An 11,223-nucleotide genomic window follows, 5' to 3' on the forward strand; every position below is an offset into this window, starting at 1 on the left:
TGCTTTACATGGGAGGGGCTCTTACTCTTATGAGCCTAGAAAATTATCTTTGGACCTTGAGAATAGGAAGACTCCACCAACAAAACCTTCAATTGAGGAACCTCTATTGTTGGAGTTGAAGTCGTTGCCTCCATACCTTAGGTATGAGTTCTTAGTCCCTAGTTCTACTTTTCCAGTTATTCTTTCCTCTTGTCTTACTAACATTCAGGTTGATGCCACATTGGCTATGCTTCAAAAGCGGAAAAAGAAAATTGGATGGACTTTAGCTGATATTCGGGGGATAAGCCCCGCATTTTATATGCACAAGATTATTCTGGAAGATGATGCAAAGCCCTCCTTGGAACATCAAATGAGGTTAAACAAAGCAATGCAAGAAGTTGTGAAAAAGGAGATGATCAAGTGGTTGGATGTCGGGGTTATGTACACCATCTCTGATAGATATTGGACTACGCCGGTGCAATGTGTACCGAAGAAGGGTGGCATGATCGTGGTTGTAATTTCACAAAATGTGTTGATTCCTACTAGAACCATCACCGGTTGGAGGGTATTCATGGACTACCGCAAGTTGAATAAAGTGACCTGCAAAGATCACTTTCCATTGCCTTTTATTGATCGGATGTTAGACCGACTTGCTGGGCGTGCCTTCTACTATTTCTTTGATGGGTATTCTGGATACAACCAAATCTTGATTGCTCCGGAAGATCAGGAGAAGACCACATTCACTTGTCCATATGACACTTTTGCCTTTTCTCAGATGCCTTTAGGGTTATGTAATGTACCGGCTACATTTTAGCGGTGTATGATAAACATTTTCACTGATATGGTGGAAGATATTTTGGAGGTGTTCATGGACGACTTTAGTGTTGTGGGTGATTCATTTGATGAGTGTTTGAAAAATCTTGATAGAGTGTTGGATCGTTGTGAACAAACCAATCTTGTTCTTAATTGGGAGAAATGCCACTTCATGGTGGAAGAGGGCATAATTCTTGGGCATAAAATTTCAAAGCATGGTATCGAGGTGGACAAATCAAAAGTTGATGTGATTTCAAGGCTCCCTCCCCCTAACTCTGTCAAGGGAGTTAGAAGTTTTCTTGGGCATGCGGGTTTCTACCAGAGATTTATCAAAGACTTTTCAAAGGTAGGTAACCCCTTATGTAAGTTATTGGAAAAATATGCCAAGTTTGTGTTCGATGAGATATGTATGCAAGACTTTGAACTTCTCAAGCACAAGTTGACTACCACTCCTATCATTACCACACATAATTGGAGCTTGCCCTTTTAGCTCATATGTGATGCGAGCGATGTTGATGTTGGGGCGGTTTTGGGTCAAAGAGTGAACAAAGTATTTCATCTGGTGTACTATGCGAGCAAGACAATGAATGATGCTCCAGTGAACTATAGGGTGACCGAGAAAGAACTGTTGGCTATTGTGTTCGCAATGGAGAAATTTTGGCCGTACCTTATAGGTGCCAAGGTCATAGTCCATACCGATCATGCCGCACTCCGACACTTGATAACGAAGAAGGATTCCAAAGCTAGACTGATGTTATGGGTCTTGTTACTTCAAGAGTTTGATTTGGAGATTGTGGACCGGAAAGGTAGTGAAAACCAAGTGTCGGACCATTTGTCCCACTTGGAGGAGGAGGGGAGGCCTCGTGATGGCCTAGAGATCAATGATTCATTTCCCGATGAACAACTCCTTTCGGTGTCAGTTAATGGCATGCCATGGTTTGCAGACATTGCTAATTTCCTTTTGACTTGTATAATCCCATGTGAACTCTCGTCTAACCAAAGGAAGAAGCTCAAACAGGATAGTTTGGATTTCTATTGGGATGAGCCGTACTTGTTCAAGATTCGCACGGATGGTGTGATCCAAAGGTGTATCCTGGAGGAAGAGCAATTGAGTATCTTGGAGGCTAGTCATTCCTCTCCCTACGGTGGCCATTATGGCGGGGCGAGGACGACCTCCAAAGTTCTTAGTTGTGGGTTTTATTGGCCAACTTTGTACAAAGATACAAGTGAACTTGTGAAGAGGTGTGACGAATGTCAAAGAGCGGGAGGTATTTCAAAGAAAGATGAGATGCCTCTAAATACCATTCTTGAGGTTGATATTTTTAATGTATGGGGCATTGATTTTATGGGCCCGTTTGTTAGCTCGTGTTGGAACACATACATTCTTGTGGCGGTTGACTATGTTTCAATATGGGTTGAAGTCGTGGCTTTATCCAACAATGAGGCCTAGAGTGTTGTTGTGTTTCTCAAGAAGAGCATTTTTACAAGGTTTGACACTCCTCGTGCAATCATAAGTGATGGGGGGCTCATTTATGTAATAGAGCTTTTGACACTTTGCTTGCAAAGTATGGTATCAACCACAAAGTTTCTACTCCTTATCATCCTCAAGCGAGTGGCCAAGTTGAAGCCTCAAACAGGGAAATCAAGAGTATATTGTCAAAGTCAATGCAAATAGGACTAATTGGTCAAAGAAGTTGGATGATGCTTTATGGGCTTATAGCTCGTGCAATCACTAGTGGACCTTTTGAAGTGGTGTTTGTGACTCCGTTTGGTACACTTGACTTGAAGAACAACAATGGGGAAGTTTTCAGAGTGAATGGGCACAGGGTCAAGCACTACCTGGGCATGATTGATGTCAGCCACGTTGTGGCACTTCTTCTTCTCAAGTGATTTGATGGTAACCCGTGTCGCGACGTTAAATCAGGCGCTTCTTGGGAGGCAACCCATGTGTCTTTCTTCTTGTTTTCTTTGATTTTCTTTGTAGTGTAGGATCTATTTTTTGGACTGGCTGATTATGAGATGCTATAGAATTGTGTTGATATAGTGCAGGAACAAGTTGAAAAATGATTACTCTCTGAAGTTGGCAATGTAGACCGCACTCATTTTGTGCAGCCGCAAAGGCCTTTCTGCGGGGGCAAGAAATCAATGCGGACTGCAGAAGTAAATTGATAAAAGTAGGGAGTCTCTAAAGTTTTCCACCACGACCGCATTGCATTTTGTGCGGTCCGTGGTGGTCCACTGCGGCTGCACTGGATTTCTTGCGGTCCGCAGTGGTCAATTTTCCAATGCCTCATGGTTTTGAGCACCACGAACCGCGGTGACATTTTGTGCGATCCGCGGTGGGTGGGTGAGCTGGGGCTCAGGACCTTTTTCTATAAATAGGACCTGAGGCCCTCCATTTGAACTTTTCGATCTTTTTAATCTCAGAAGCACAAAAACTACTGTTCATCTCGCTAAATTGCACGCAATGAACTACTAAGGCTCATTTAATCATCACTGCATCTCATTTCTGGTAACTTTAACTCCTTAATTGTTTAATTCTATTATTTTCTTTGAATTTTTGTTTTTCTTAATTCTTCTTCCTTCCCTTTCCATTTTTCTTTCAATCTTGTAGCATAGGTTAGTTAAATACTATTTTAATTAGGAATAAGTAGTTAAAACACTGAGGTAACACTCAGGGGATCATTGATATGTGAATAATTGGACTAAAAATGAACAAAACGTGAACCCTGGGTTGGTATTGCTACTGGGCACTCAGTACGGACCGCAGTGGATTTTGTGCGGTCTGTGGTGCCCCTGTGCGGTCCGCAATTCTATTTTGTGTTGACCTTAGTGGACTAGGTTCAGAATACTAACAATTGGGGATCACGATCGCAATGGATTTTGTACGGTACGTGGTGCCTCAATGCGGCCGCAATGCCTTTTTGTGCGGTCCGCGGTGCATAGATTTAGAGAATGGGTAGTCTGAACCCCACCTCTGTGTGGACCGTAATGGATTTTATGCGGTCTGCGGTAGCTTCTTTGCGACCTCACCACATTTTGTGCGGTCCACAGTCTGTAATTTTTAACTATCTGCATTTTTTCTTCTGCAATGGGGAACTTCATTGTTTCTACTGATACTAATAAGACAAAACTGAATGTTGTTTGCAGAAAATGGTGAAATCACAAGGGAAAGGTGGTAAACAATCAGGAAGAGGAGAGTCCTCCCGGGGTAGGGGACAAGGAATGATAAGATTGACCCCGTAAGTCCGACAAAACATAAAGAACTCAAGGAGGTCCATGAGGGCTGCTGACAGAGCCATTGACCAGTCAGGGAGTGAGTATAAGTCTTCCTGGGAGGCATCATCAAACTCCATGCCAGAGTATGTTCTTGACTGGCCGGAGAGGAACAGGTTGAGGGATACACCTCCAGCCTCTCCCACTACCTAAGTATCAATGCGGATATCTTTTGAGTCATCTGAGGGCTCCGCTGCAAGCAGTGGTGATGATTATTCCACCTCTCCTACAACTTTACTATCTGGAGAGGGTCCGATAGCTGAAGAACGGGAAGAAGTAGAAGGGGGTGAGCCCCAAGTAGGTGGGGTACAGAGGACTAGAAATTCGGAGGCCTGGTATGACCGGTTTGTGAGTGAGATTGCCTACCACAAGTTCAGATAGTGGTGGCCTGAGAAGAAATTGATACCTGAACGTAAAATTATCACCCGGTACCTTTTGTATCACAACCCCAATGTGTTAAGGCAGTTCAGAGAGAGAGCTGCATGGGACTACTTTATACGCCATGTGGAGGATGCCAATGAGCACTTGGTGAACGAATTCTACACAAATGTGGCCCACATCAAAAAGGGTACCACAATCACCAAAGTGCGAAACTTGAAGGTGAAATTTGATGGCAAGACCATAAATGACTATCGGGGCTTCACGGAGGAGGATGAGTCCTTGTACTTGGAGAAGATGGCATTGGGTGAAGAAGACCGTTCCTGGTTGGCAGAGTACCTGGCAATCCCAGGTACCACCCCCGAGTGGTTGACTACGGGAGTGAAGATCTTGAGGAGAACTTTGAATTTTGAGGATAAGGGGTGGGAGACATTTGTGTACAACAGGCTAGACCCCACCACCCATGACAACTCAATCCCTATTCACCGAGCTATTTTGGTAGTATCTATCATGGTGGGGTACCCGATTAACGTCGAGAATGTGATATCTCGAGTTATTACACGGGTAGTGAATGAAGGTGACAGATCTTATCCCTTTCCTAACTTCCTAACCATGTACCTGGAGGATTTAGATGTGGAGAAGCACAAATTTGATATGAAAGTTAAGTCAAAGGAACCTTTCTCATGGTACAACCTGCAGGGTGATGACAACCCTAAGGGCAAGCACTTCAATGGCAAAGCCACTACTTCAATAGGCCAGTCTGAAGAGCCAGTAGTGATAGTGGCTCCTACTCAGCCTCCTTCCACCTCAGCAGACATGGCCCCAGGTCCATCCACTTCTACAGCTCCAGAGATACCCTCCACCACTGCATACCCATTAACTGCCCACCGTCTGAGCAAGGGCTTCAACTGCATCAACAAACTGGATGTAGACAGCTACTTCTAAGCTATCTGTACTATCTACTACTGTGGTAGCCCAGTCAGCACCTCCTCCTCCATAGGTCCCACAGTCTATTAAGGACACTCTCAACGAGCTTCTGGACAACCAGAAGAAGATCCTAGAGAACCAAAAATTGCTTATGGACATTGTTGATTCACATGGAAAGGCACTCAAGGAACTTTCTAGGGAGGCAAAGAAAATGAGGAAGACTCGGGCTTCAAAAGAGTCGGTGAAAGAGCTAAGGGTCGAGGTTGAGAGATTGAAGGCGGATCATCTTCCTTTAGATTTTTTATTGCATGACCCAGCACCAGCAGCCCAGCCCCAGCCAGAGCAGGAGTTCGAGAGGCCTCCCAAGAGGAAGATGGTGATCCCCCGGTCTGGCGATGCAGTTATTCAGTTGGAGGACCTGCATGGAGGTTCCTCCAGCCAGCCCCACGATTCAGCCAAGGACTCAGTCCAGGCCCAGGTCCCAATAGAGCCACAGATCACAAGGAACCAGTCACAAGTTCCCGAGCAGACAGAGGACCTAGGGACCCAAACTCAAGATCCCATGTAGACGGAAGGCCCATAGGGAGTTTCTTTTTCCTCTCTTCTCTATGTTTGTGCCCATTTTGGTTAGTTGGCATTGAGGAAAATGCCAGCTTTCATTTGAGGGGGTAGCCCTATTTAGATATTTGGATGACTGTACATATGACAATATTTTATGCTTTCTTTCCTTTTTATCTTTGGATGTATACAATTTTAGCATTTCATTGCACTTTTTGTACTTTTTACCTTGGGTCTATATATAAAAGTTACATTCTTATGTATATATTCATTCCCCCTATTGTATATTCGATTAGATCCCCTCTTATACATATTCATTTTACTTCAGCATTTTTTCCTTTCTTCGCTTCTTATTTTATGTTCATAGGTTCTTGTTTTGAGTTTTTTGCAATAAGCCTTTAGTTTTCTTAATTCCACGGTTCTTTCCAAAGGTGGAATTTGTATGAACCGAGTGGCTCTTCCCGATGATGGATGGCATGACAACCTTCTTAAGGGTTTGAGTCTATTTTTCTTTTTTGCCTTTTAGTAGTTAGTTGGTAAGGAGACTCAAGCAAAACTTCACTTGGGCCTAACACATTTGCCTTTGATCCTATGGTCAAAAACAAATCGTTGTGTATAGGATGGTGAAAGTTGGGACCTTGAGACTCTTGTATTGGCCGATAATCATCAAATGGTTTTTCAGGACCATTGTGTGCTCAAATATTATCTAAGGTTGTTGTGCCCCCCCCCCACTCTGTGTCTTTAGCAATCCCATAGCTTGTGTGGTGAGAATTTGAATTGCAAGTTCAAGTCCCGAGCCATTGGTCTAGAACTTGCCCTGAATGTTTGTCTAGGCAAAATCCTAAGTGTAATTTTAATTGAGACTTGATTATAGGCTCTCATCGATCCGAATGATATCTTAAACACTGCCATATCCTACCATTGATAAAATCCCTAGTCAGCCCTATTGAGCCTTAGACCTTTTTCTTTAAGAACAACGATACAAGCCTTTACCCGTTCTAAAGATACCCTCTCTTGGCACCCGATCTTTCCTTAGCACATGGTAAAAGTATAAGTTTGGGGGGATAGACAAGGATTGAAACAAAGTGGTAAAATGTACAAAATAAATAAAAGGAAAGGCAATGAAAAAGAATGAAAATCAAAAAGACAAAAATAATGTTCAATGTAGAAAAGAATGAAGGGATTCAATAAAAGCAAAGAATGAAAGGTGTTGAAAGTTGAGAAAGGAAAAAATATTTGAAATGAATAAGAAAGTGTGACAGCGTGTCTCTCTAACCCCTTAGAAAGAAGTGAAATGACTTAAAAAGTCAATTGAATGTGTGTCAAAATGACACAAAAGAAGTGCTAAAGGGAAGATGGAACCTACCTAGACCAAACATTTCCTACCCTAAACCAAAAGCCTTCACTATGTTTCCACAAAAGCCCTATATGATCTTGAGTTGAATGAAGCTTACATTAGTGGTGACTCACATAAGGGGCAAGCATATGGTACTTAGAGCCGGACTTGTGACTTTTCTTTGAGAGAGATGAGCATATTTCCATTAACCTCATTCTGAGTGCTACAATCCTAAAGGTGAGGTTTGCTTAGGGAGAGTTGAAGATGTGTGAGTTTGGGTTCCACAAAGACCAAAGCAATAGAAAGAGTTTCTTTGATGTGTTGAGTCAACTCTTGATGCTCTTGTATTGCACTAAATCTATGGTGTTTAAAAGAGTGAATGTTGTTAATGATTCATTTGAATTGAGGGCAATTGTTAGTCCTAATTGATGCTATATGAGGTCACTTTAGGTCAGCTGAATTTTCTTGAATTAACTCTTAAGGGTGGCTCTTATTTTGTTTGCTTGAGGACAAGCAAAAGCTTAAGTTTGGGGGAGTTGATAACTAGATATTATGATGTATTTTGCACTCCTTCTTGCTTAAGTTTTGATTAGAAATGTGTACAAAATAGTCCCAAAGGCTCACATGTTGTACTTGATTGTAGGGTTTGGTCAACAAGCTAACAATTCGTCAAAACCAGCTCAAAAAGAAGTGAAACATACACAAGTACCAAGAACAAGGGCAAGCTCAGTATAACAGGACTAGAACATCCACACACAATTCTGTGTGGTCTGCAAAGAGGACCTCCACAAACCGACGATAGTAGTCTGCCAAACCCAAAAAACTCCATATCTTTGAAGCTGATGCGGGTCTAGGCCAGTTCTTGACTTCCTCTATCTTCTTCGGATCAACCTGAATACCTTTTGCTGATACAACATGACCCAAGAATGAAACTGAACTCAACCATACCTCACACTTCGAAAACATGTCATATAATTGACTGTCCCTCAAAATCTGAAGAACCACTCTAAGATGATGCTCGTGCTCCTCCCGGCTGCAGGAATAGATCAAAATATCATCAATGAAGACTATCACGAACGAATCCAAGTAAGACCTGAACACTTGGTTCATCAAATCCATAAAAGCTTCTGGGGCATTTGTCAACCAAATGACATCACCAAGAACTCATACTGCCCGTACTGAGTGCAGAAAGTAATCTTAGGGACTATCACGAACGAATCCAAGTAAGACCTGAACACTTGGTTCATCAAATCCATAAAAGCTTCTGGGGCATTTGTCAACCAAATGACATCACCAAGAACACATAATGCCCGTACCAAGTGCAGAAAGCTATCTTAGGGACATCGGATGCCATAATCCTCAACTGATGGTAGCCAGATCTCAAGTCAATCTTTGAAAATACCTTGTCACCCTGAAGCTGATCAAACACATCATCAATCCTCGGCAATGGATACTTATTCTTGATTGTAACCTTGTTCAACTTCCGGTAATCTATACACATTCGCATTGATCTATCCTTCTTCTTAACAAACAACACCGGTGCACCCTAAGGCGAGACACTAGGTATAATAAAGCCTTTCTCAAGAAAGTCTTGCAACTGCTTCTTCAATTGTTTCAACTCAGGCAGGGTCATCGATACGGCGGAATAGAAATGGGCTAAGTGCCCGGAGCCAAATCAATGCAGAAGTCAATATCCTTCTCGGGTGGCATACCCGGCAGGTCTGGAGGAAATACCTTTAGAAATTCACAAACAACAGGCACAGAATCGATAGAAGGAACCTCGACACTAGAATCATGAACATATTCCAAATATGCCAAACGCCCCTTCTCGACCATATGTCGAGCATTCATATAAGAGATTACACTACGGGTAGAATGACTAGGAGTCCCTCTCCGCTCTAAACGAGGTAAAACTGGCAAGTCTAAGGTCACAGTCTTGGCATGATAGTCCAAGATAGCGTGGTAATGTGATAACCAGTCCATCCCCAATATGATATCAAAATCAACCATGTCCAGAAATAACAAATATACACGAGTTTCAAGACCCCCAATCACAACTATACATGAATGATGGACTTGATCTACCACAATAGAATCACCAACCGGTATAGACACATATATAGGAGCACTCAAAGAATCACTAGACATGGCTAGATACGGTGCAAAATAAGAGGACACATAGAAGTATGTAAACCCTGGATCAAATAGAACTGAAGCATCTCTACTACCAGAATAGTATATGTGATAACTGCATCGGAAGCCTCAGCCTTAGGCCTGGTTGGAAGAGCATAATATCGGGGCTGAGCCCCACCAACCTGAACTACATCTTTGGGATGGTCTGCTACTGGCTGGCCTCTACCCCTAGCTGCCTGACCTCCACCTCTAATACCTCTACCTCCACCTTTAGTGCCTCTACCCCTACCTCTAGCTGGCGGAGTGGGCGGTTGAACACCTAGCGCCTGAACCATAACACGAAAACCCTACTGCTGTGACTGAGTACCCACCAATCTCGGACAAGCCCTCCAGATATGACCATACTCACCGCACTCAATGCATTTACCTGAATGTTGTGGCTGAGGAATCTGACACTGACTCTGGTGACATGAATGACCACCCCGAAAACCTTGGAGCGGCGGTGCACTGATAGGAGCTGGTGGTGCACTATAGGACTACTGATCAGAAATACTGCATATGAGAACCACGACCATCTGAAGCACCGTGAGAAACCTGAAGTACTGACTGAAAAGGCCTAGGAGTATGGCCTCTACCATACGAATCCATGCCTCCAGATAAGGCACCACTAAATCTGCCCGAATGACGAGGCCTCTTGTCAGACCCCTGACCACCCCCCGCGATAGAACCATCTCAACTCTCCTGGCTATATTGGCCGCCTCCTAAAAAGAAATCTCACTCCCTGTCTTCTTAGCCATCTGAAGTCGAATAGGTGGAATAAGTCCCTCAATGAACCTCCTCACCCTCTCTCTTTGGGTGGGAAGTATGATAAGAGCATGACAGGCCAAGTCGGTAAATCTGGTCTCGTACTGAGTGATAGTCATAGAACCCTGCTGGAGACGCTCAAGCTGCCTCCGATAGATCTCTTTTTGAATGATAGGGAGAAACTTCTCCAGAAATAGCTGCGTAAACTGCTCCCAAGTCAAAGCTGGTGATCCGACTGGTCTAGCCAAAAAATAATCTCTCCACCAAGTCTTGGCGGATCCAGACAAGTGGAAAGTAGCAAAGTTGACTGCATTGGTCTCCACTATCCCCATGTTCCTGAGAACCTTATGCAGCGGTCTAGATAATCTTGGGAATCCTCAAAAAATGCCCTACTGAAAGTAGTAGTAAAGAACTTGGTGAACCTGTCCAATCTCCACAAAACATCAACAGACATAGCTGCTTCATCACCGGTCTAAGCTACCACACCCGGCTGAACTACTCCAACTGGTTGAGCTACTGGAGTATAAAACTGGGGAGCCATCTGCTCCGGAGTGTGAGTAGTAGGAGTATGGGCTTCTCCTACAGCCTGAGAGATGGCTGGTGCTACAGGAAGCAAGCATGCTCGGGTGACGCTCTCCATAAGGCCCACTAGATAGACCAGAGCATCCTGGAGTACTAGGGTAGCAATAAACCCCTTTGGGACTTGAGCTGCACCCACCAGAACTGTCTGGGCTGGAACCTCATCATCAAAGTCAACCTGAGGCTCCGCCATTGGTGCTACTGCTCTGGGATGAGCTCTACCCCTACCTCGGCCTCTAGCACGGCCTCGACCTCGCCCTCTGCCTCTCGTGAGAGCTACTGTTGGGGGCTCGGGCTGCTGATCGGTGGATGAGAAAGCGTGTGATCTTGCCATCTGCGAAAGAATAGAGTAGAAATTTAATTAGCATTGAGAAACCAAACCGCACGACATGAAAGAATAAATGTGAAGCTTTTCCTAACTCTATAGCCTCTGGGGGATA

Source organism: Nicotiana sylvestris, chromosome 10, assembly GCF_000393655.2.
Source record: "Nicotiana sylvestris chromosome 10, ASM39365v2, whole genome shotgun sequence".
NCBI lineage: Eukaryota > Viridiplantae > Streptophyta > Magnoliopsida > Solanales > Solanaceae > Nicotiana > Nicotiana sylvestris.